At 37.7% G+C, this 24160-nt stretch overlaps 1 protein-coding gene across 1 annotated transcript in view; it reads left to right on the top strand.

The window, feature by feature from the left end:
* The window catches only part of COL6A5 (collagen type VI alpha 5 chain), a 143306-nt gene that overhangs the window by 501 nt on the left and 118645 nt on the right, over positions 1-24160 (top strand). The window lies entirely within an intron of this gene.

The raw sequence follows: 24160 nt of genomic DNA, 5'->3' as shown, positions 1-24160 counted from the left end.
TGTGTTTTCACAAGCCCTCCCGGAGAGTCTGCGGCAGCTAACATTTTCTTACCCCTGACCTTGAGGCATTTAGTTTAAGACTTGCACTCCTCACTCAAGGCAGGAACTCCCAAGGGAGCAGGAAGACCTGCATTGACCATAAGCCATGAGGCATTAGATAACGGGATAGATTCAGATAAAACAGGAAATTTGAAAGGCTCGTGGCTGCGGGAATTGCTGTTCAGGGTCGAACTGTGATCTGTGATCTTTGATTTCCTCAAAGCAGCACTCAGTGTCTCTACTATGTGCAAGGCTCCAAGCAAGGTTCTTTCAGGGTGAAGGAGGGAGTTATGTACCTTTAAATCTCCACACTGGTGGAGTAGTTTTCCTTTAAACAGGATCTTTGTAATTTGGTGTAGTGCTTCATACCCTCACACTTATTTGGGGTTTTTAGTATTTAACAGCTCCTTCTGAGGTTAATTTTTGTTATTGCTTTTAACCTAGAATGCCAGATTAGCTATTTCGAAAGAGATTTACTTCATGAGTTCTGAACAAAAATCCTTCAGAAAAACTCCAAAAATCCTTTAGACATATTTTTTGATGTTTGTATTGAAGTCTACTTGATACATTTTACCTGTAGAATATATAGGGATCCTGAGATTTCCTATGAATCAAAGTGAGAAAGGCAATTTGTCATCTTCTTCAGTGAATCTAGTACCAGAGCTAGCTACCTCATACAAACTATGAGAAGAAATCAGTTGCTATGGGAAAGCCCCTTGGAAATGATTATGGATGTTGTAGGGGCCCAAATTGTGCTGTTCCCTGATCTCCAAGGTTTCAAACCCTACCCGCAGATTTCCTTCATCACTGCTCAGAACCTCACTCAAGACATATTTGATGATGAAGTTTATATGAATGGTTTGCTGTTAGTTGTGTTTTTGTTCTCTTTTGGTGGCTTAACTTAAATATTAAGTCTAAATCTACTACTGAGTCCTTCTGAGATTCTGGAGCAAATCTCTGGATATTTCTCAGTTTTCCTCTTTTGTCAATGGGTGGATGCAGGGTGTATGATTTTGATGTGGCACTTGCCAGCAGTATTTCAAAGTATCTCCCCAGAGTTTCCTATCTGCTGTATGGTTACAATATTGAATCTTTATTAATATGTTAAGTAGACAAAATACTTAATAAATGATCATAGTTAATTACATATGCATGTTGTAAGTTAAATCATCTGAGAGGCTTGCTCACAGATTTCAGAGGCTAACTTCTGTTTTGAAAACAACTTTGGAAACGTCAGTTAAAATTGCAAGTTATTGCTAAGAATGGCATGTGCCTGTGAAAATAAAGCTTGCCATTGTAAATATTCCTCATCCTGAATCATAGCTGCACACTGAGCTTGCTCATAAGAATTCAAAGAGCGTATATACTCAACATTCTTTTATAATGGAATATAAGGTTTGCAACATAGGTCTTATTTTTGTCATATTTTATGTTGTTATTTCCTTCCTTCAAGTTCAGATCACCTTCCAAAAGAGAAGAATTTTTAACCCTAGAACATTTATCCAGAACCCTCTATATCTGACAGAGGGGGATAGGCATTTGCTTGTGATGTGTATTTTTCTTAACATTGTCGTTTCCTGTCGTTTCCTTGGGGGATGCTTCTGTCAATCTGCTAGGGTCTCAGATTCAGGTTCTCTCTGAGCAGGTACAGCAGAGGAGGTGATAGGCATTGGGCAAAGCTGGGACCTCGGATATAGAGGAGATTCATGCCTACCTTAAGAGGAAGGACTAGCTAATGGGGCATTGGCAGTTGTGCTGTGGTCCCGCCATGGATTCTTCTGATCTGCTTGAATTCTAATTCTTCAAGTCATGTTTTGGGGTCATACTGTCATTCAAGACTTGGTCTCTGAAAAGCCACTGTAAAATTCTACTTTGCTTGGTGGACCAAAGTGACACTTAGAGAATTCTCCCTTAGCATGGTTGGAAGATAATGAAGAACATGAAAAGAGCAGAATAGTGGGATGAGAATTTTATAAGGACTATATACTGCAGTGGAAGGAACATCATATATGCAGTCACAGAGATTGAAGTTTTGGGGGCAAGCTGTACTACCTCTTTGAGCCTGTTTCTTTATCATTAGTAAGGGGATAATCATCATGCAAAAAGATTGACTCTTCTTCTGGTTCATCTACCTTCAGTGTTGGCTAGCATTAGCTATAAAGGTTTGGAAGTGTGTTTTTATAGCTGAGCCCATTGCCCTATCCACCAGTATAGGGGTTCTATCAACAAAGAGGGGATATTGGGTAATGAATATGCAACTAGGAGTTTCTGAAAAATGAATACAGGACAAGAATGGTTCTTTGGAGATTGTAAAGTGACAATGGTTGTAGTCAATGGTGGTGTGTATGTGTGTGTGCATTGAAGAATAGAAGGTGGTAGAGAAAATGTGATAATAACAAGTTTCTAGGCAACTGGATGACTTGAGGATGTGCAAGTTAAGCAGACAGTCCCCTGAACTAGAAGTACTCTGTGTGTGAAATTGCACTAATAGCGTTATCTCTATTGAGGTCTTGAAACAGTTTACATAAATGGTTCTATTTAAATCTCAGAGTAATCTGGAGAGGTCAAAAAGTAGATGTGTTTATTACCACTTCATTGTTAGGAAAATTGAGGCTTAGAATTACTAAACCCTTGTGTATGAGCATATGCTTAGTTAGCACTGAGCTACTGTAGATCTTAGCTTTTCTGGCACCCAGTAGATATCCTTAATCAGGAGGGATCATGTTGTAGAAGAAATGAGAAAAGGAAGAAAACTTTGCATACTTCATTTTTACCATTGCAATAAGGTAAGAAAGAGTTTGTAAAGAGGGAGATACATACTAAATTTTTAAATTTAATAATTAAAGATGATTTAATGATCTAAAAAAAGCCCATATACATGGGTTCAAATCAGCATTTCATCACTTACTAGCTGTGTAAACTTGGGTAAGACACTTAACACCACTATTTTCTTCTGTATTATGGAGGCAAATGACAGGAATGAGACTAGGGAATTCTACAGCCACACTCAGTAGATGGCTTGTGCTATATTTTCATTAGACAGCACTGATTTATATTGTTGTAGATGGCATGTGGGAAGGTATCAGAAAGACATGCTTCAAGTTATGCCAGATGTCAGGACATATAACCTAATCCTTGCTACTCAGGTATTTTCTGAGGACCTGCATCCTCTAGGAGCTTGTTAAAAATGCAGAATCTCAGTCCCCACTCCAGAGCTACTGAATCAGAGCCTGCATTTTCACAAGATGCTCAGGTAATTCTTGTGCACACTAAAGCTTGAGAAACACTGTCTTCCTTAGCCACTTCTTTAAAGTCATCTAGCTTGGCACTTTATAACTGGTGTTTGTCGCAAGGTCTTTGGATCTGCTGAGACATTGATCTTCTTAGCCTGTGGGGTAGAAGACCTTGGACTGAGAACCTAAAAAACAATGTCATTCCATTGTGTATCATGATCTATGGCTTTGCTGTTCAGTATGGTAACCAGTCATTATGTGACTATTGAGTGCTTGAAATGTGAGTAGTCTGAGTTGAGTTATGCTATGGGAGTTGAAGACATACCAGATTTTGAAGATTTAATATGCAAAAAAAGTAAAATATTGTGTTAATAATTATATTGATTACACATTGAAATTATAGTATTCTGGATATATTGGGTTAAGCAAAATACATTATTTAATTTCATGTTTTTATTCACTAATGTGGCTGCTAAAATATTTAAAATTATATATGTGGCTTGTATTCTGTTTCTGTTGGACAGTGCTGACCTGGTTGTTTTAGGTGGCAAAAAGAAAAACCAAAATAAAGAACCCAAGAGTAGATATGGACTTTACCTATGGTTACTCCCAAGCCAAAAAGGTAAGAGATCTATACTCTAAAAACTACAGAACACATATGAAAGAAATTGAATAAGACACAAAGAAATGGAAAAATGTTCCATGCTCATGGACTGGGAGAACAAATATTATTAAAATATCTTGACTACTCAGAGTGATCTATACATTCAAAACAATTCTATCAAAATACATAGACATTTTTTACAGAGCTACAACAAATAATCCTAAAATTTGTATGGAACCAGAAAAGACCTCGAATAGCCAAAGGAATAATGAAAAAGAAAACCAAAGCTGGTGGCACCACAATGCCAGACTTCAAGCTCTATTGTAAAGCTGTATGCATCAAGACGGTATGGTACTGACCCAAAAACAGACACATAGATCAAGGCAACAGAATAGAGATCCCAGAAATAAACCCTCAACTCTATGGTCAACTAATGTTCAACAAAGCAGGAAAGAATGGAAAATGGAAAAAAATGGAAAAATGGAAAAAAGACAGTCTTTTCAACAAATGGTGATAGAAAAAAGAATGAAGCTGGACTGTTTCCTTATACTACACACAAAAATACACTCAAAATGGATGAAAGACCTCTATGTGAGATAGTAATCCATTAATCCTAGAGGAGAACAGAGGAAGCAACCTCTGTAAACTTGGCTGCAGCAACTTCTTGCTAGGCACATCTCCAAAGGGAAGGGAATCGAAGGCAAAAATAAGCTATTGGAATTTCATCAAGATAGACACTTTTCCACAGCAAAGAAAATAGTTAACAAAACTGAAAGGCAACTGACAGAATGGGAGAAGATAGTTGCAAATGACATATCAGATAAAGGCCTAGTATCCAAAATTTATAAAGAACTTACCAAACTTGGTCAACAGGCACTGAAAAACTGCTCAACATCACTTGGCATCAGGGAAATACAAATCAAAACCTCAGTGAGATAACCAACTCATGGAAGTCAGAATGGCTAAAATTAACAAGTCAGAAAACAATAGTTGTTGGTCAGGATGTAGAGAAAGGGCAACCCTCCTACACTGTTGGTAGGAATGCAAGCTGTTACAGACGCTAAGTAAAACAGCATGGAGGTTCCTCAAAAAGTTGAAAATGAGTTACCCTATGACCCAGCAATTGTAGTACTAGGTATTTACTGCAAAGATACAAATGTAGTGATCTGAAGGGGCATGTACAACCCAATGTGTGTAACAGGAATGCCATAATAGCCAAACTGGAAAGAGCCAAGATATCCATGCAGAGATGAATGGATAAAGAAGACATAGCGTGTGTGTGTCTAAAATGGAATATTACTTAGCCATCTGAAAGAAGGAAATTGAAGTAGACACAAAAAGATAGAACACCATTCCATGCTCTTGGATCAGAATAAATATTGTTAAAATGTCTGCCTAGAGCGATCTATACTTTTAATGCCATTCTGATCAAAATTCCACTGGTATTTTTCAAAGAGCGGAGCAAATAATCCTAAAATTTGTATGGAATCAGAAGAGACCCTGACTTGCTAATGAAATGTTGAAAAACAAAAATAAAACTGGGGGCATTCCATTACCTGATTTCAAGCTTTACTACAAAGCTGTGATCACCAAGACAGCATATACTGGCATAAAAACAGACACATAGACCAGTGGAACAGAATAGAGAGACAGATATGGACCCTCAACTCTATCATCAAATAATCTTCGACAAAGTAGGAAAAAAATGTACAGTGGAAAAAAGACAGTCTCTTCAATAAATGGTGCTGGGAAAACTGGGCAGCTATATGTAGAAGAATGAAACTCGACCATTCTCTTACACTGTACACAAAGATAAACTCAAAATAGATAAAAGACCTCAATGTGAGACAGGAATCCATCAGAATCCTAGAGGAGCACATAAGCAGTAACCTCTTCGATATCAGTCACAGCAACTTCTTTCAAGATATGTCTCCAAAGGCAAAGGAGACAAAAGCAAAAATAAACTTTTGGGACTTCATCAAGATCAAAAGCTTCTGCACAACAAAGGAAATAGTCAACAAAACAAAGAGGCAACCCACAGAATGGGAAAAGATATTTGCAAATGACAGTACAGACAAAAGGTTGATATCCATGATCTGTAATGAACTTCTCAAACTCAACACACACAAAACAGATAATCACGTCAAAAAAATGGGCAGAAGACATGAACAGACAGTTCTCCAATGAAGACAGACAAATGGCTATGAGACACTTGAAAAAATGTTCATCATCACTAGCCATCGGGGAGATTCAAATTAAAACCACAGTGAGATACCACCTTACACCAGTTAGAATGGCCAAAATTAACAAGACAGAAAACAACATGTGTTGGAGAGGATGTGGAGAAAGGGGAACCCTCTTACACTGTTGGTGGGAATGCAAGTTGGTGCAGCCTCTTTGGAGAACAGTGTGGAGATTCCTTAAGAAATTAAAAATAGAACTTCCCTATGACCCTGCCATTGCACTACTGGGTATTTACCCCAAAGATACAGATGTAGTAAAAAGAAGGGCCATCTGTATCCCAATGTTTATAGCAGCAATGGCCATGGTCGCCAAACTGTGGAAAGAACGGGGGCACCTGGGTGGCTCAGTGGGTTAAAGCCCCTGCCTTCGGCTCAGGTCATGATCCCAGATCCTGGGATCGAGCCCCACATCGGGCTCTCTGCTCAGCTGGGAGCCTGCTTCCTCCTCTTTCTCTGCCTGCCTCTCTGCTTACTTATATTCTGTGTCTGTCAAATAAATAAATAAATAATCTTAAAAAAAAAAAAAAAAAACAACAGTGGAAAAAACAAAGATGCCCTTCAATGCTTGAATGGATAATGGATAAGGAAGATATGGTCCATATACACTATGGAGTATTATGCCTCCATCAGAAAGGATGAATACGCAGCTTTTGTATCAACATGGACGAGACTGGAAGAGATTATGCTGAGTGAAATAAGTCAAGCAGAGAGAGTCAATTATCATATGGTTTCACTTATTTGCGGAGCATAACAAATAGCATGGAGGACAAGGGGAGTTGGAGAGGAGAAGGGCGTGAGGGAAATTGGAGGGGGAGATGAACCATGAGAGACTATGGACTCTGAAAAACAATCTGACATTTTGAAAGGATGGGGGGTGGGAAGTTGGGTGAGCCTGTTGGTGGGTATTATGAACAGCATGTATTGCATGGAGCATTGGGTGTGGTGCATAAACAATGAATTCCAGTACACTGAAAAGAAATTTAAAAAATAAATAAATAATTATAAAAAAAGATTTGATAATTGATGTTAATGATATGTCATCCAAGAGAAAGCAGAGATTATGCTGTTATATAATGTTAAGATAAATAAAAAAATATATCAAATGAGGCATAACACACTCTTTTTTAAAAGCCTCCTTTCTTTCCTTCCTTTTTTCTATTTTTTAAACCAATGTTTATTGAGTGTTAACTATTGACCAAGTACCAGTAAATACCATAGATATAACAGTGGCCAAAGCAAATGTCTTTCTGTGATGAAGTTTACCATATAGTGGTGGCACACCCTATAATGAAAGGTCACATAATATTAGTAAATGGCAAACATGATCTGCAATGAAGATAGAGTTGTCACAAACCTGATGAAATAACTAACACGATGTAGAAATATATAAAGCCCAAACTGCAAGAAATGAAAAACAGGATAGAGGAAATGTTGATCCACTTGTGTTAGTCCTTGAGAGATTAGACAGAAAAAAATAAGTAAGGATGACCTAATAGATTAACAATGAATTCTATATCATCAGGAGAAAATGTTTTTTCCCCAAGCATCCATAAATCATTCTAAAAAGTGAGTTCATATCAGGTCCCAAGGGAAACCTCAATCTGTTCCCAAAAAGAGAAATATTTTAGACCAGATCTCTGCATGGGACGCATTAAAATCAAAAGTGGTAAAAACAAGTCACTAAAAATAAAACTTTTATAAAACAAACAAATTTAAAATTTCTACCCACTAGAAAAATATAAAGATTTATTTAGTTATTTTAGAGAGAGAGAAAGCACAATGGGGAGGGGCAAAGGCAGAGAGGGAGAGAGAGAGAGAATCTCAAGCAGACTCTGTGCTGAGATTAGAGCCTGATGTGGGGTTCAATCCCACAACCCAGAGATCACAACCTGAACTGAAACCAAGAGTTGGGTGCTCTGTTGACAGTGTCACCCAGGTGCTCCTCTACCCACTAGAAAAATTTAAAACCACACTTAAAGAATATCTGGCTGCTAATAAGAATGAAATGCTTGCCTATCAAAGACTACGTAGAGTTGGGAAAATGCATTGCCTCAGAAAACTTTCATTTCTAAGTAAGAATAGAAATAAATGGACTAATCATTCAATTCAAAAAGTTGGAAGACATGTAATTAACCTAAATCAAGACAGAAAATTGAAAATTAAGACAGGAAAACAACCAAACTGGTTAATAAATGTAAAAAAAAAAAAAAACTCTTTTGGAGAGAAAATCACAGTAAAAAGAATGTACTAGTTATCATAATCTACTATTTATCTACTAATCTACTAGTTATTATAATCCAGAAAAAAGGAAATAAACAAAATGCATATTAGAAATGAGAAATTAGACATAACCCTTAGAGGGTAGAGAAAAATGAGAGGATAACTTATCTGGTTCTATCATAAACAATATGAAACCAGGGTGAAGTGGAAAACTGTAGAAGGAAACATGAATAATAATTAACAAAATCTAACGTAACAATAGAAGACCTAAGTAGCTTGTAACATCAGAAGGAATTCAGTCTGCTGAAAGCCAGCGTTCTGGTCCTGCGAGTGTCATGTGTAAATGCTTTAGAAACTTGCAATAAGTAATTTCTCTGTCACTTGAACTATTTTGAAGCAAAAAGAAAGGAGAAAAGTTCTCAAGTCTTTTTTATGAGCCAACATAGCTGATACAAAACCACACAAAAATACCCACAGAAAGATGAAAGATGAGCATTCCTCACTTGTGAACAATGATGAAAAATTCCAGAATTAAATGTTAGCACATGAAAGAAAATATAGAATGACTAAGTGGAGTTCTAGAAAAATAAAAATAGTTAAATATTAAGAGCTGTAATAAATTTTTCACTAATATTTTGTTAATAAGTTCAACAAATAATTTGTAGTAGGTGCTGAAAATGTCTTTGGTAAAATTTAGCAGCCATTCTTGATCTTTTTAAATCTTAGTTTAAAATAAAGGAAAAAAGGATGTTTTCTTATTTCTATGATTAGAAATACACATTAAAAATAACTGCCAGCATACCACACTTAATTGTGAAAAACTTGAAATATTACCATTGAGTTAGGAACATTAACAACACTGTTATTTAATATTATTGTCAAAGTTCTGATAATGTAATAGTTTAAGAGAATAGCATTAGCTATATACATTTATAAAGAAGGTTCCAATATATCATTATTTGTTTTTAAAATAAGAGTATACAAGTATAATCTGAGTTAGCAGGAAGATTCAGTAAAGTAGCTGATACAGATAATAATTTAGTGAGGTGAGTAAAAGAAAAGATTCCCTTTGTAAAGCAGTAAAAGATCAGGAAAATCCAGCACTGTGTATATTCATAAATATTAAGAGTGTATCCAGATCAATGCAAGAGAAACACTCGTGAGGGGAAATGGGCAAAGATCTTAAGTATACAGTTCATAACTAACAGTCTCACTAATAATCTTGCAAATTCAAAGAGCCATGTGGTGATATGGAATTTCTTGCTTCTAATCAGGATTCTAAAACTTAAAAAGTGTGTGGTGAGAATGTGGAGAAATAAAGACTCCCATGTGTTCCTGTGGGAAAACATGATTTGGCAATACATTTTTTGTTACAATTGTCTAATATTGATTATAACTTAGGTATGCATTTCCTTTGACCCAGAATTTCCACTACTAATAAGTGATCCTATAGGAATACTTCTTTCACTGTGCAATGCTGTTTATTGTGACATTGTTCACAATTGTGAAAAAATTGAAAATAATCTATAGAGAACTGGTTAAATAAATTAGGCTGCATCATTATGATGGTTTACTATGCAACTATTAGGAAGAATAAGGTAAACACAAAATTGATATTAAGAATAATTAATGACTAAGCCTTGACCAATCACAATAGCTGTTGGTTTCAACCAGTGTGACCATACTGGGTTGTGACAATTATTGAGGATTTTCAATAGTTAAATAAGTAAGGAAATAGACTAACAGATAATATGAGTATTAATAAAATTAATTAGGTAGGTACATTTAGGAGGAATATCTGAGCCAATAATTGTTTTTGAAATTTATATATATATAATTTGTTTTAATTGTTTTAAATATAAAAATTGAAATTTAGGGGCACCTGAGTGGCTCAGTGGGTTAAGGCTTCTGCCTTTGGCTTGGGTTGTGGTCCCAGGGTGCTGGGATTGAGCCCCACATCGGGCTCTCTGCTCTGAGGGGAGCCTGCTTCCCCCACTCACTCTCTGCCTACTTGTGATCTCTGTCTGTCAAATAAATAAAATCTTTAACAAAATTTAAATTCAAACTTAAAATATAAAAAATTTAAAATTCAAAAAATTTAAATATAAAATTTTAAATATAAAAATATATATAATCAGTTATAATTGTTTTAAAATTATATATGTACATACACACACACACACACACATATATACATATATGTACACCACGCAGAATAATAGAGCTTAAATCATAATACTAAACTTGTGTAATTGTTTAGTGTAGAGTTGGCAACCTGCCACCAAATAAAGTTTTATTGAAACACAGCCACAGAGGGCCAACTTATCCACTAGGCACAGAAGGCACTGTGTCTAGGGCCCCCAGTACTTTTAGGATCTCATGAAATGCCTTAATTTCTTTAATAATCAGAACAAAAAAATTAAACTTTGAGGGTCAGAATATTAAAAATTTTTTCTTCACATAAAGGCTCACAAAAATCTGTTAAGTTTTATCTATGACAGAAAAAAAAAAGCATTGTTAAGTATCAAAAGTTATATCAGCAATAGTTTTTAGGGGTGCCTGGGTGGCTCAGTTCTTACATGTTTGCCTTCGGCTCACGTCATGATCCCAGAGTCCTGGGGTCAAGTCTTGCATCAGACTCCCTGCTCAGTGGGGAGCCTACTTCTCCCTCTCCCAGTCCTCCTGCTTGTGTTGCCTTTCTCGCTGTCTCTGTCTCTCTTGGTCAAAAAAATAAATAAAATCTTAAAAAAAATTTTTTTTCTAATTAATTTTATTCTCAAGGGAAACTCATAAGGCAAAGTTCATGGGACCTGCAGCTGTCCTAACGCAGCTGTGTCGCCATGCTCAATTGTTTATGTGGGTTGTCTGTGGTAGCTTTTGCAAGGGCGGAATTGGGTATTTGTACTGGAATCAAAGCCCAAAATATTTCCTATCTAGCTCTTTACAGAAAAAGTTTGCTGGCTCTTGGCTTAGTATGTTAGCACTCACGATATAAAAACAAATTATCTTTATGACCTGGATTTTATTCCTCCTTATTACTTCCACTTACACCATCAATCTTTCAAGACAAAAAATTCTTTTTGAATTCCTCACGTTCCCTCACCATTTGTTATAAGTTGGATGGGGGGATGCCCTTTAGGTCAACTCAAAATTTGAAGAGAAGGAAAATCACCAAGTAGTCCATATTTATATTAAATTATCTTCATCCCATACATCATAAAGAATATAAAAAGAATGGGGTAAGGGACAGTGTTAAGGAAAAAAAAGTATCTTCACATACCATGCTCTTTGTCGAGTATCTGCTTTGTGTGGCATGAATGCAACACAGTGGCCTCAGGAAAATTCCAGAAGATGACCGTGCTAAGAATATTGTTCCTGGGGATGCCTGGGTGGCTTAGTTGGTTAGGCAGCTGCCTTTGGCTCAAGTCATGATCCCGGCGTCCTGGGATCGAGTCCCACATCGGGCTCCTTGCTCGGCAGGGAACCTGCTTCTTCCTCTGCCTCTGCCTGCCATTCTGTCTGCCTGTGTGTGCTCGCTCGCACTCCCTCTCTCTCTCTGATAAATAAATAAAATCTTAAAAAAAAAAAAAGAATATTGTTCCTGAACTGTAGTGCTTATGGCTTATAATTTTGCTTTTAAAGTTTTAAGAAAATAATTATAGTTTATAAGTTTGGTGTAAAATTTCAGATTTATTTTTGGATCCCTCAGGTTTATACCATGATGTGGCCTCAGTTTCGACTATATATTACTGTTGAGAGTTAAGTTTGCTTTTAGTCAGCATGCGTTGTGATTCATTTACGCGTAGGAAAGCTCCTGGGAGAATAATATACAAACTGGTGTGAGTGTTGTCTGTAGGGAATGGGACTATGTATCAGTTGGGTACACCAAAGTGGAGGTGTCTTATAAGTAGTCTGTGCAGCTAGGAATGAGTAGCTTGTTACTGACATTGATTAGAATTTTCAGCTCATTCGGTTAATATAAAACAGGTCAAGTTGGTTTTATTACTGTTTTATTCACCCAGAGTCTATAGTTTACATTACAGTTCACTCTATTTATAATGACCTGTACCCATTATTCTAGTATTACACAGTAGTTTCACTGCCTTCTGTCCTTTGCCTATTTATGTCACCTTCCCCCACCTTCTGGCAACTGCTGATCTTTTGCCTTTTGCCTTTTCTGGATGCTTCTGCAGTTGGGGTCATAGTTGGTAGCCTTTCAGACTGACTTCATTCGCTTAGCAATATGCATCAAAGATTTCTCTGTCTCTTTTCATGGCTTGATAGCTTTCTTTTGTACTCTGAATAATATTATAGTGTCCAGATGTCCCACAGTATATTTATCCATTCCACTTGGTGAAGGACACCTCAGTTGCCTCCAAATCTACTTTCAGATAAAACTGTGTCTCTCCATGGGTACAGCAAATACCTTATAGTAACCAAATGCCCAAGTACTTCATCCCTCCTGTCCCTTGTATCATTATCATTCATTTCATTTATAAACTGTAATCATCAAGTACATTATTATTACTATTTTGAACAAACTATTATTTCTTAGGCTGTTTAAGAATAAGAAAAATAAAGTTTGTCTTTAGCTTTAATTATTCCTTTTCTAATGTTCTTGCATTAACTACATTTTCCTAATTTCTGTATTCTTGAGGCTCTGGCATCTGGAGTCTTGCTGACTAGGGAGGGACTAGCCTCACCCCACGACTAACTAATTCCTAGAGATAGTAAAGAATTTGCCTGCAAGCCCTTCTTTGTTTTGTAAACCAACCAAACTTGAGCCCATATTGACACCTGACTCCTCTTATTGGACTCTTGAATTCTGGGACATTATCCCCTATTCTTAACCACTCCAGGATCATGCTAGACAACCAGGAACTGCAATTCTTCAAACTATCCAATTCTAAATCCACCTGGCTTGTTGACTTGGCCGCACTCATTCCTTCCCAAGAAAACTGCAATGAAAGCTCCCACCCTCATTTCCTCTCTCTTTCTCTGCCTGCTCCTCTTGCATTAGTTCTTCCTAGATGGCCATTTGTCCTGTGCTTTGCCTCCTGTTTCTAGGGGGCTGTGAGTAAAATAAACATTTCTTCCTTCATGACAATCATTTTTGTGTCTGCATGTCTTACTATACCTGATTAAAATAAATCCCGGGTACCATTAAAACTTGAATCTTTTTTTTTTTTTAATTTTCAAAGTTATGTTATTTTTAATGTTCAAATTTAATTGGTTTATTTACTTTTAATTAAATTTTAAAGTTTGAGGCAATTTTGGATTTTCATGTGGTTCATTTAAAAAAAAAAAAAATGGAGACATTCCATGTGCCCTCTACCCAGTTTCCCATAATGGTAGCATTTTACAAACACTAGTATAATTTCACAACCAGTGTGCTGGCATTGATTCATCAAGATTCAGAACATTTTTCTCAACACATATTGTCCTTTTATAACCATATCCATTTGTTTATTCTCCCTCTCTTCCTGTCTGTCCCATCTTTAAACCCTGGGAACCACGAGTTTTTTTCCCTATTCCTATGATTTTGTCATTTAAAGAAGGCTATCTATATGGAATCATATCATATGTAGCCATTTGTTACTGTCTATTTCACTTAACATCATTCTCTGGAGATCCATTCAAAGTGTTGCATGTATCAATAGTTTGTTCTTTTTTTATTGCTGAGTATTGGTGAATATTCCATGGTCTTTTTGTAGATTCAGGTATCTGACCTCTATTATTTTCTCTTCCTGAAGAACTTCTTTTAACAAGACAGGTCTAGTGGAGATAAATTCGATCCATTTTTGTTTGTGAAAATGTGTGTTTTTCCTTCACTCTTGAGGGATAATATCCCAGGATGCAGAATTCCAAGTTGGTTTTTTTCTTTTCTTTTAATGCATTGAATATTCCACTCCACTCTTCTTGCATGCCTAGTTGCCGAGAAGTCAGATATAATATTTATCTTTGCTCCTCTGTAGATAAGGTGTATTTTTTTCTTATGACTTCTTTAAAGACTTTTACTTTATCTCTGATTTTCTGTAGTTGGAGTACGATATGCCTGAATATAGTTTTTGTTGGTGTTGTTTGTTTTTGTTTTGTTTTGGCCTTTATCCTGCTTATTATCCTTGAGCTTCCTCGATCTGTGGTTGGTGTCTACATTAATTTGGAGAAGATTCCAGTCATTATTGTTTCAAATATTTCTTCTTGTTAGGTCCATAGTCAAAGGAGTGAGACTGATACAAAATGAAAGTCAAGCAAAGCTTTATTCCGCGCTAAGCATCAAGAACCAAACCGACCATTCGGGGAGACTAACTTTTGTAGAGCAAAGGGCCATGTGGTGGAGCCTGGCCACACACAGGAGGCCAGTGAGATTGTAACACACAGAGAAAGCTGCACAGTCATGCTAGATCACACACGGGTGGCCAATTGAATTATAATCCATCCCATAGTAGCTATTTGAACTAGCCTATCACTTTGGTCGGAATGACGGGGCCCAAAAGGTGGGGCCCACACTCCTTGGTAGCTAGGGAGACAATATGCATACTCCACTGATGGGATGTCTCCATCTGACCTGACTTATCCCTGCATTCGGGCTCTGTTATCTCCACCTGACCTGACCTGGCCTTGTATTTGGGCTAGGTTATCAGGGACTGGTAGACCATATATTACTGGTTTCCTGGACTCGCTTTTAAGTAAGTTCCCCTGGGGGATGGGGACAGGGTCAGTTTAAGTTTTACTGCATAAATAACAAAATCACTGTTTAACCAGATGGAATCGCTCTGGCTAAATAGGCCCTTACACTTCTATTCCTTTCTCTTTCTCTTCCCCTTCTTATATTCCCACTATAAGTATGTTCTACTTTTTGCAGTTGTCCCACAGTTCTTGCATATTCTATGTCATTTTTTTCAGACTTTATCTCTTTTCTTTCCAGTTTTTAAAGTTTCTATTGATATCTCCTCAAGCTCTGAGATTCCTTCCTCAGCTGCATCCAGTCTACTAATAAGCCCACTAAAGACATTTTTCATTTTGTGTTTTTGGCCTCTTATATTTCTTCTTGATTCTTGATTTTCCCATGCCCTGCTTACATTTCCCATCTGTTCTTGCATGCCATCTACTCTTTCCATCAGAGTGCTTTGCACATTTATCAGGTATTTAAAATTCCTGGACTGATAATGCCAACATCCCTGCAGTTTCTAAGTCTAGTTATGCTGCTTGATCTATCTCTTTAAACTGTGTTTCTACCTTTTAGCTTGCCTTACAATTTTGTGTTGAAAATTGAATATGACGGAGTGAGCTAGAGGGACTGCGATAAGTAAGTGTTTAGTGATGGGGTGGTGAAGTGTGGTTGGATGGGATGGAATGGAAGCGTTCCATCGTCCTATGATTGGGTCTCGATCTTTTAGTGAGCTCGTGCTCTTGGCCTATGAACTTCACAGATGCTTCTCTGTTTTTGAACCCCCTCTGGTCAGACAGGGGGTTAGGGAGCTGGAGGTAGGTATTTCCCTTCTCCCAGGTTAATACGGTTCTGGTAAAACCCCAGTAAGTTAGATTTTGGTAAAATAGTGTCTTCCTAGGGCGTGTCTTGTTAAGAAGAAAAGAACTCTGTAATATTTCAAAAATGGTTACTCCCCCACGCCACCCCTCCTACTGGAAGCATGGGGGCTTTTCTCTGGTCCTCACTGGAAGAATGTGGTAGAGCTCTTGGGGGTAAAACTTACAGAAGTGTGGGCCTTCCCCTGGAATTTTTAACCCTCCTATTTGTCTACATCGAGCCTCCAACAATTTGTCAGTTATGGTTTATGTTCCTATAGCCTGGCACTAGTTCCCACATAGTTATCCAGAGAGCTGTCTGCACATAGGTTTCTACTCTGATGAGTTGAGATTCTTCTGTATCTCTGTATCCACCTGCCTCTGCCTCTAATGGAGCCATGGCTTACCCTCTGACTTCACTTCTCTGATGGATCCAAGAAGAGTTGTTGATTGTCAGATGGTTCATCTTTTTACTTGTGTTAGGACACATCAATGTCTTTCAAGCTCCTTACATTCCAAATTGGATCCTGGAAGTTCTGGGATGCTTTTGAGAGAGAAATAGGACTGTCTTTTTTCCACTGTATATTCCTGTTTTGTCAAAGATTAATTGACCATAGAGTTGAGGGTCCATATCTAGGCTCTCTACTCTGTTCCACTGGTCTATGTGTCTGTTTTTATGCCAGCACTATGCTGTTTTGGTGATCACAGCTTTGTAGTAAAGCTTGAAATCAGATAACGTGATGCCGCCAGTTTTATTTTTGTTTTTCAACATTTCCTTAGCAATTCAGGGTCTCTTCTGATTCCATACAAATACTTTTCTTCTTTTTCTTTACCTTTAAAAAATTTTTTTTTAATTTTTTAATAAACATATAATGTATTTTTATTCCCAAGGGTACAGGTCCATGAATCGCCAGGTTTACACATTATACAGGACTCATCATAGCACATACCCTCCTCAATGTCCATATCCCCACCACCCTTTCCCGCCCCCCCCCCCACAGCAACCCTAAGTCTGTTTTTTGAGATTGAGTTTTTTATGGTTTGTCTCCCTTCTGATCCCATCTACTTTCATTTTTTTTCCTATCTCCCAAACCCCCCACATTGCATCTCTACTTCTTCATATCAGGGAGATCATATGATAGTTGTCTTTCTGTGATTGACTTATTTTGCTAAGCATAATACCCTCTAGTTCCATGGAAATGGAAAGATTTCATTTCTTTTGATGGCTGCATAGTATTATTCTTTATCCATTCATCTGTTGATGGACATCTAGGTTCTTTCCAGAGTTTGGCTATTGTGGACATTGCTGCTATAAACATTCAGGTGCACGTGCCCCTTTGGAGCACCACATTTGTATTTTTAGGATATATACCCAGTAGTGCAATCACTGGGTCATAGGGTAGCTCTATTTTCAGGTTTTTGAGGAACCTCCACACTGTTTTCCAAAGTGGTTGCACCAGATTGCATTCTCACCAACAGTGTAGGAGGGTTCCCTTCTCTCCGCATCCTCGCCAGCATCTGTCATTTCCTGATGTCATTTCCTGATTTTAGCCATTCTGACTGGTGCGAGGTGGTATCTCATTGTGGTTTTAATTTGTATTAATTTAATTTGTATTTCCCAGATGCCGAGTGATGTGGAGCACTTTTTCATGTGTCTGTTGGCCATCTGGATGTCTTCTTTGCAGAAATGTCTGTTCATGTCTTCTGCCCATTTCTTGATTGGATTATTTGTTCTTTGGGTGTTGAGTTTGCTAAGTTCTTTATAGATTTTAGATACTAGCCCTGTATCTGATATGTCATTTGCAAATATCTTCTCCCATTCTGTCAGGTGTCTTTTGGTTTTGTTCCAAAAAGAAACTGTTTCCTTTGCTGTGCAAAAGCTTTCGATCTTGATGAAGTCCCAATAGTTCATTTTTGCCCTTGCTTCCCTTGCCTTTGGTGATGTTCCTAGGAAGAAGTTGCTGCAGCTGAGGTCAAAGAGGTTGCTGCCTCTGTTCTCCTCAAGGATTTTGATGGATTCCTTTCTCACATTGAGGTCCTTCATTCATTTTGAGTCTACTTTCATATGTGGTGTAAGGAAATGGTCCAATTTCATTTTTTTTGCATGTGGCTGTCCAATTTTCCCAACACCATTTGTTGAAGAGGCTGTCTTTTTTCCACTGGACATTCTTCCCTGCTTTGTCAAAGATTAGTTGACCATAGAGTTGGGTCTATTATTAGGATCTATTTCTGGGCTCTCTATTCTGTTCCATTGATCTATGTGTCTGTTTTTGTGCCAGTACCATACTGTCTTGATGATGACAGCTTTGTAATAGAACTTGAAGTCTGGAATTGTAATGCCACCAACTTTGGCTTTCTTTTTCAATATTCCTTTGGCTATTTGAGGCTATTTCTGGTTCCATATAAATTTTAGGATTTTTTGTTCCATTTCTTTGAAAAAAAATGGATGGGATTTTGATAGGGAGTGCATTAAACGTGTAGATTGCTTTAGGTAGAATAGACATTTTCACAATATTTATTGTTCCAATCCAGGAGCATGGAACATTTTTTCCATTTCTTTGTGTCTTCCTCAATTTCTTTCATGAGTACTTTATAGTTTTCTGAGTATAGATTCTTTTCCTCTTTGGTTAGGTTTATTCCTAGGTATCTTATGGTTTGGGGTGCAATTATAAATGGGATTGACTCCTTAATTTCTCTTTCTTCTGTCTTGTTGTTGGTGTAAAGAAATGCAACTGATTTTTGTGCATTGACTTTATATCCTGACACTTGACTGAATTCCTGTACAAGTTCTAGCAGTTTTGGAGTAGAACCTTTTGGGTTTTCTACATATAGTATCATATCATCTGCGAAGAGTGATAGTTTGACTTCTTTTTGCCAATTTGGATGCCTTTAATTTCTTTTTGTTTTCTGATTGCTGAGGCTAGGACTTCTAATACTATGTTGAATGGTAGTGGTGATAATGGACATCCCTGCCTTGTTCCTGATCTTAGTGGAAAAGCTTTCAGTTTTTCTCCATTGAGAATGATATTCGTGGTGAGTTTTTCATAGATGGCTTTGATAATATTGAGGTATGTGCCCTCTATCCCTACACTTTGAAGAATTTTGATCAGGAAGGGATGCTGTACTTTGTCAAATATTTTATCAGCATCTATTGAGAGTATCATATGGTTCTTGTTCTTTCTTTTATTAATGTATTGTATCACAGTGATTGATTTGCGGATGTTGAACCAACCTTGTAGCCCTGGAATAAATCTTACTTGGTCGTGATGAATAATCCTTTTAATTTATGTTTGGATCCTATTGGCCAGTATTTTGGTGAGAATTTTCACATCTGTGTTCATCAAGGATATTGGTCTTTAATTCTCTTTTTTGATGGGATCCTTGTCTGGTTTTGGGATCAAGGTGATGCTGGCTTCATAAAATGAGCTTGGAATTTTCCCTTTCATTTCTATTTTTTGGAACAGTTTCAGGAGAATAGGAGTTGATTCTTCTTTAAATGTTTGGTAGAATTCCCCTGGGAAGCCATCTGGCCCTGGACTTTTGTTTGTTTGGAGATTTTTGATGACTGTTTCAATCTCTTTACTGTTTATGGGTCTGTTCAGGTTTTCTATTTCTTCCTGTTACAGTTGTGATACCTTATATGTCTCTAGAAATGTATCCATTTCTTCCAGATTGTCAAATTTGTTGGTGTAGAGTTGCTCATAGTATGTTCTTATAATTGTTTGTATTTCTTTGGTGTTGGTTGTGATCTCCTCTTTCATTCATGATTTTATTTACTTGGGTTCTTTCTCTTTTCTATTTGATAAGTCTGTCCAGGGGTTTGTCAGTCTTATTAATTCTTTCAAAGAATCAGCTCCTACTTTTGTTGATTTGTTCTATTGTTTTTTTGGTTTCTATTTCATTGATTTCTGCTCTGATCTTTATGATTTCTATTATCCTGCTGGATTTAGGCTTTCTTTGTTGTTCTTTCTCCAGCCCCTTTAGGTGTAGGGTTAGGCTGTGTATTTGAGACCTTTCTTGTTTCTTGAGAAAGGCTTGTATTGCTATATACATTCCTCTCAGGGCTGCCTTTGCTGTGTCCTACAGATTTTGAAAATTGTGTTTTCATTATCATTTGTTTCCATGAATTTTTTCAATTCTTCTTTAATTTCCTGGTTTACCCATTCATTTTTTAGAAGGATGCTGTTTAGTCTCCATGTATTTGGGTTATTTCCAAATTTTCTCTTGTGATTGAGTTCTGGCTTCAGAGCATTGTGGTCTGAAAATATGCAGGGAATGATCCCAATCTTTTGATACTGGTGGAGACCTGATTTAGGACCCAGGATGTGGTCTATTCTGGAGAATGTTCCATGTGCACTAGAGAAGAATGTGTATTCTGTTATTTTGGGATGGAATGTTCTGAATATATCTGTGATGTCCATCTAGTCCAGTGTGTCATTTAAGGCCTTTATTTCCTGTTGATCTTTTGCTTGCATGATCTGTCCATTTCAGTGAGGGGAGTGTTAAAGTCCCCTACTATTATTGTATTATTGTCAATGTATTTCTTTGATTTTATTATTAATTTGTTTATATAGTTGGCTGCTCCCATGTTAGGGGAATAGATATTTAAAATTGTTAGGTCTTCTTGTTGGACAGACCCTTTGAGTATGATAGGGTGTCCTTCCTCATCTCTTATTATAGTCTTTGGCTTAAAATCTAATTGATCTGATATAAGGATTGCCACCCCAGCTTTCTTCTGATGTTCATTAGCATGGTACATTGTTTTCCATCCCCTCACTTTAAATCTGGAGGTGTCTTCGGGTCTAAAATGAGTTTCTTGTAGGCAGAATATTGATAGGTTTTGTTTTTTTAACCATTCTGATACCTGTGTTTTTTGATTGGGACATTTAGCCCATTAACATTCAGGGTAACTATAGAGAGATATGAATTTAGTGCCATTGTATTGCCTGTAAGGTGACTGTTACTGTATATTGTCTCTGTTTCTTTGTGATCTACTACTTTTAGGGTCTCTCTTTGCTTAAAGGACCCCTTTCAATATTTCCTGTACAGCTGGTTTGGTGTTTGCAAATTCTTTTAGTTTTTGTTTTTCCTGGAAGCTTTTTATCTCTTCTTCTATTTTCAATGATAGCCAAGCTGGATATAGTATTCTTTTTTTTTTAAGATTTTATTTATTTATTTGCGAGAGAGACAGTGAGAGAGAGCATGAATGAGGAGAAGGTCAGAGGAAGGAGCAGACTCCCTGTGGAGCTAGGAGCCTGATACAAGACTCGATCCTAGAACTTCCGGATCATGACCTCAGCCGAAGGCAGTCGTCCAACCAACTGAGCCACGTAGGCATCCCTGGATATAGTATTCTTGACTGCATGTTTTTCTCATTTATTGCTCTGAATATATCATGTCAGTTCTTTCTTGCCTGCCAGGTCTCTGTGGATAAGTCTGCTTCCAATCTAATGTTTTTACCCTTGTATGTTACAGACTTCTTTTCCCGGGTTGCTTTCAGGATTTTCTCTTTGTCGCTAAGACTTGTAAATTTTACTATCAGGTGATAGGGTGTGGACTTATTTTTATTGATTTTGAGGGGCATTCTCCTTGATTTTGATGTTTGTTCCCTTTGCTATATTAGGGAAATTCCCTACAATAATTCTCTCCAATATACCTTCTGCTCCCCTCTCTCTTTCTTCTTCTTCTAGAATCCCAGTTATTCTAATGTTGTGTGGTCTTATGGTGTCACTTATCTCTCAAATTCTCTCCTTGTGGTCCAGAATTTGTTCATCTCTCTTTTGCTCAGCTTCTTTATTCTCTGTTATTTGGTCTTCTATGTGACTAATTCTTACTTCTGCCTCATTTATCCTAGCAGTAAGAGCTTCCATTTTTTATTGCACCTCATTAATAGCTTTTTTTATTTCAACTTGGTTAGATTTTAGTTCTTTTATTTCTCCAGAAAGGGCTTTTATCTCTCCAGAGAGGGTTTCTCTAATATCTTCCATACCTTTTTGGCTAGAACGTTGAGAATCGTCATTCTGAACTCTAGATCTGTCATATTACCAATATCCATATTGATTTGGTCCCCAGCCTTCAGTGTTGCCTCTTGTTCTTTTTTTTTTTTTTTTTGTGGTGAGTTATTCTGCCTTGTCATTTTGTACAGATAAGATTTGCTTTCTCCTCCTCTGGAATTCCACTGTTCTCCTTGGTGAGTGAAGTTGGTCTTGGCTGGGTTTCTTGTTGATCTTCTGTGGGAGGGGTCTGTTATAGTGATTCTCAAGTGTCTTTGGCAGAGGTGGAATTGCCCCACCCTTATCAGGGGTCAGGCTAAGTAATTAGGGTTTGTTTTCAAGCGCTTTTGTTCCCTGAGCACTTTCTGTAGAGTTCTGGAGGATGGAAATGAAAATGACGGCCTCCCAATCTCTGGCCGGGAGGAGCTGAGAGTTCAGGGTCCCGCTCTTCAGTGTGCCCTCAGAGAAAAGCGCCCTATCGCTCCCATCTCCCTGGCCTCTGGTTGTGCTTGGAGAAAAGTGCTCAATCGCTTGTGCTTGGAGAGAAGCGCTCGGTCTCTTCTGCCTCCCTGGCCTCTGGTCGCGCTTGGAGAAAAGCACTCAGTCGATTGCACTTGGAGAAAAGTGCTTGGTCGCTTCCGTCTCTTTGGCCTCCAGATGCACGCTTGGAGAAAAGTGCTCAGTCACTCTGTCTCCCTAGCTTCCAGCTGCACTCTGAGCTCACCCAGTCTGTGTCCAGTTCAAGGTAACCCTGAGCTGAGAGCTCACTCCTCAGCTTTGTCAATGTAGCAGGATTCCCTGCTGTAATAACCGCGAGTTCTGTGACACAGACACCCTGGTCCTTCTGTGACCCCACGGGACCTGGGGTTATGCTGACCCTGCGTGGGCTTCCCCCCGGTTTAGCCTCTTGAGTGATGTCCCTCAGTGGAGCCGACTTTTAAAAGTCTTGATTTTGTGCTCCGTTGCTCTGCCACTTGCTGGGAGCCGACCCCTTCCCCTGCTGTCTATCTTCCTGTTGCTTTGGATTCACTGCTCTGCGGTCCTACCTTGCAGAAAGTGGTTGATTTTCTGTTTCTAGAATTATTGCTCTTCTCTTCGGTCTCCTTTTAGATTTTTAGGTATTCACAATGGATCGATAAGCTATCTAGCTGATTTCCTGCTACCTGATGTCGTCTGAGCCTACTACTTCTCCACCATTTTGACTCCTCCTCAGATTCCATACAAATTTTAGGATTATTTGCTCCAGATCTTTGAAAAATACCAGTGGAATTTTGATCAGAATGGCATTAAAAGTATAGATTTCTCTAGGCAGTATAGACATTTTAACAATGTTTATTCTTCTGGTCCAAGAGCATGGAATGGTCTTCCATCTTTTTGTGTCTTCTTCAATTTCTTTCACGAGTGTTCTGTAGTTCCTCAGGTACAGATCCTTTACCTCTTTGGTTAGGTTTATTCCCAGGTATCTTATGGTTCTTGATGGTATAGTAAAAGGAATCAATTCTCTAATTTCCCTTTCTGTATTTTCATTGTTAGTGTATAAGAAAGCCACTGATTTCTGTACATTGACTTTGTATCCTGTGACATTACTGAATTGCTGTATGAGTTCTAGTAGTTTGGGGGTGGAGTCTTTTGGGTTTTCCATATAAATAATCATGTCATCTCTGAAGAGAGAGTTTGACTTCTTCATTGTCAATTTGGATACCTTTTATTTCTCTTTGCTATCTGATTGCTGTTGCTAGGACTTCTAATACTATGTCGAACAAGAGTGGTGAGAGTGGGCATCCTTGTTGTGTTCCTGATCTCAATGGGAAGGCTGCAAGCTTTTTCCCATTAAGGATATTTGCTGTGGGTCTTTCATAGATAGATTTTATGAAGTTCAGGAACATTCCCACTATCCCTATACTTTGAAGCATTTTAGTCAGGAAAAGATGCTGGATTTTGTCAAATGTTTTTTCTACATCAATTGAGAGGACCATGTGACTCTTCTCTTATTAATTTGTTCTATCACATTGATTGATTTGCGAATGTTGGTCATGGTGGATAATCTTTTTAATGTGCTGTTGGATCCTGTTTGCTAGGATCTTATTGAGAACCTTAGCATCCATATTCATCAGTGATATAGGTCTGAAATTCTCCTTTATTTTAGGGTCTTTGACTGGTTTGGGGATCAGGATAATGCTGGCTTCATAGAAAGAGTCTGGAAGTTTTCCTTCTGCTTCAATTTTTTGAAACAGCTTCAGGAGAATAAGTGTTATTTCTTCTTTGAATGTTTGGTAGAATTCCCCAGGGAATCCATCAGGT

This window comes from Mustela nivalis (genome assembly GCF_964662115.1).
Source record: "Mustela nivalis genome assembly, chromosome: 1".
Classification (NCBI taxonomy): Eukaryota; Metazoa; Chordata; class Mammalia; order Carnivora; family Mustelidae; genus Mustela; species Mustela nivalis.
The sequence above is the reverse complement of the archived record's forward strand: the minus strand, read 5'-3'. Positions and strand labels throughout refer to the sequence as shown.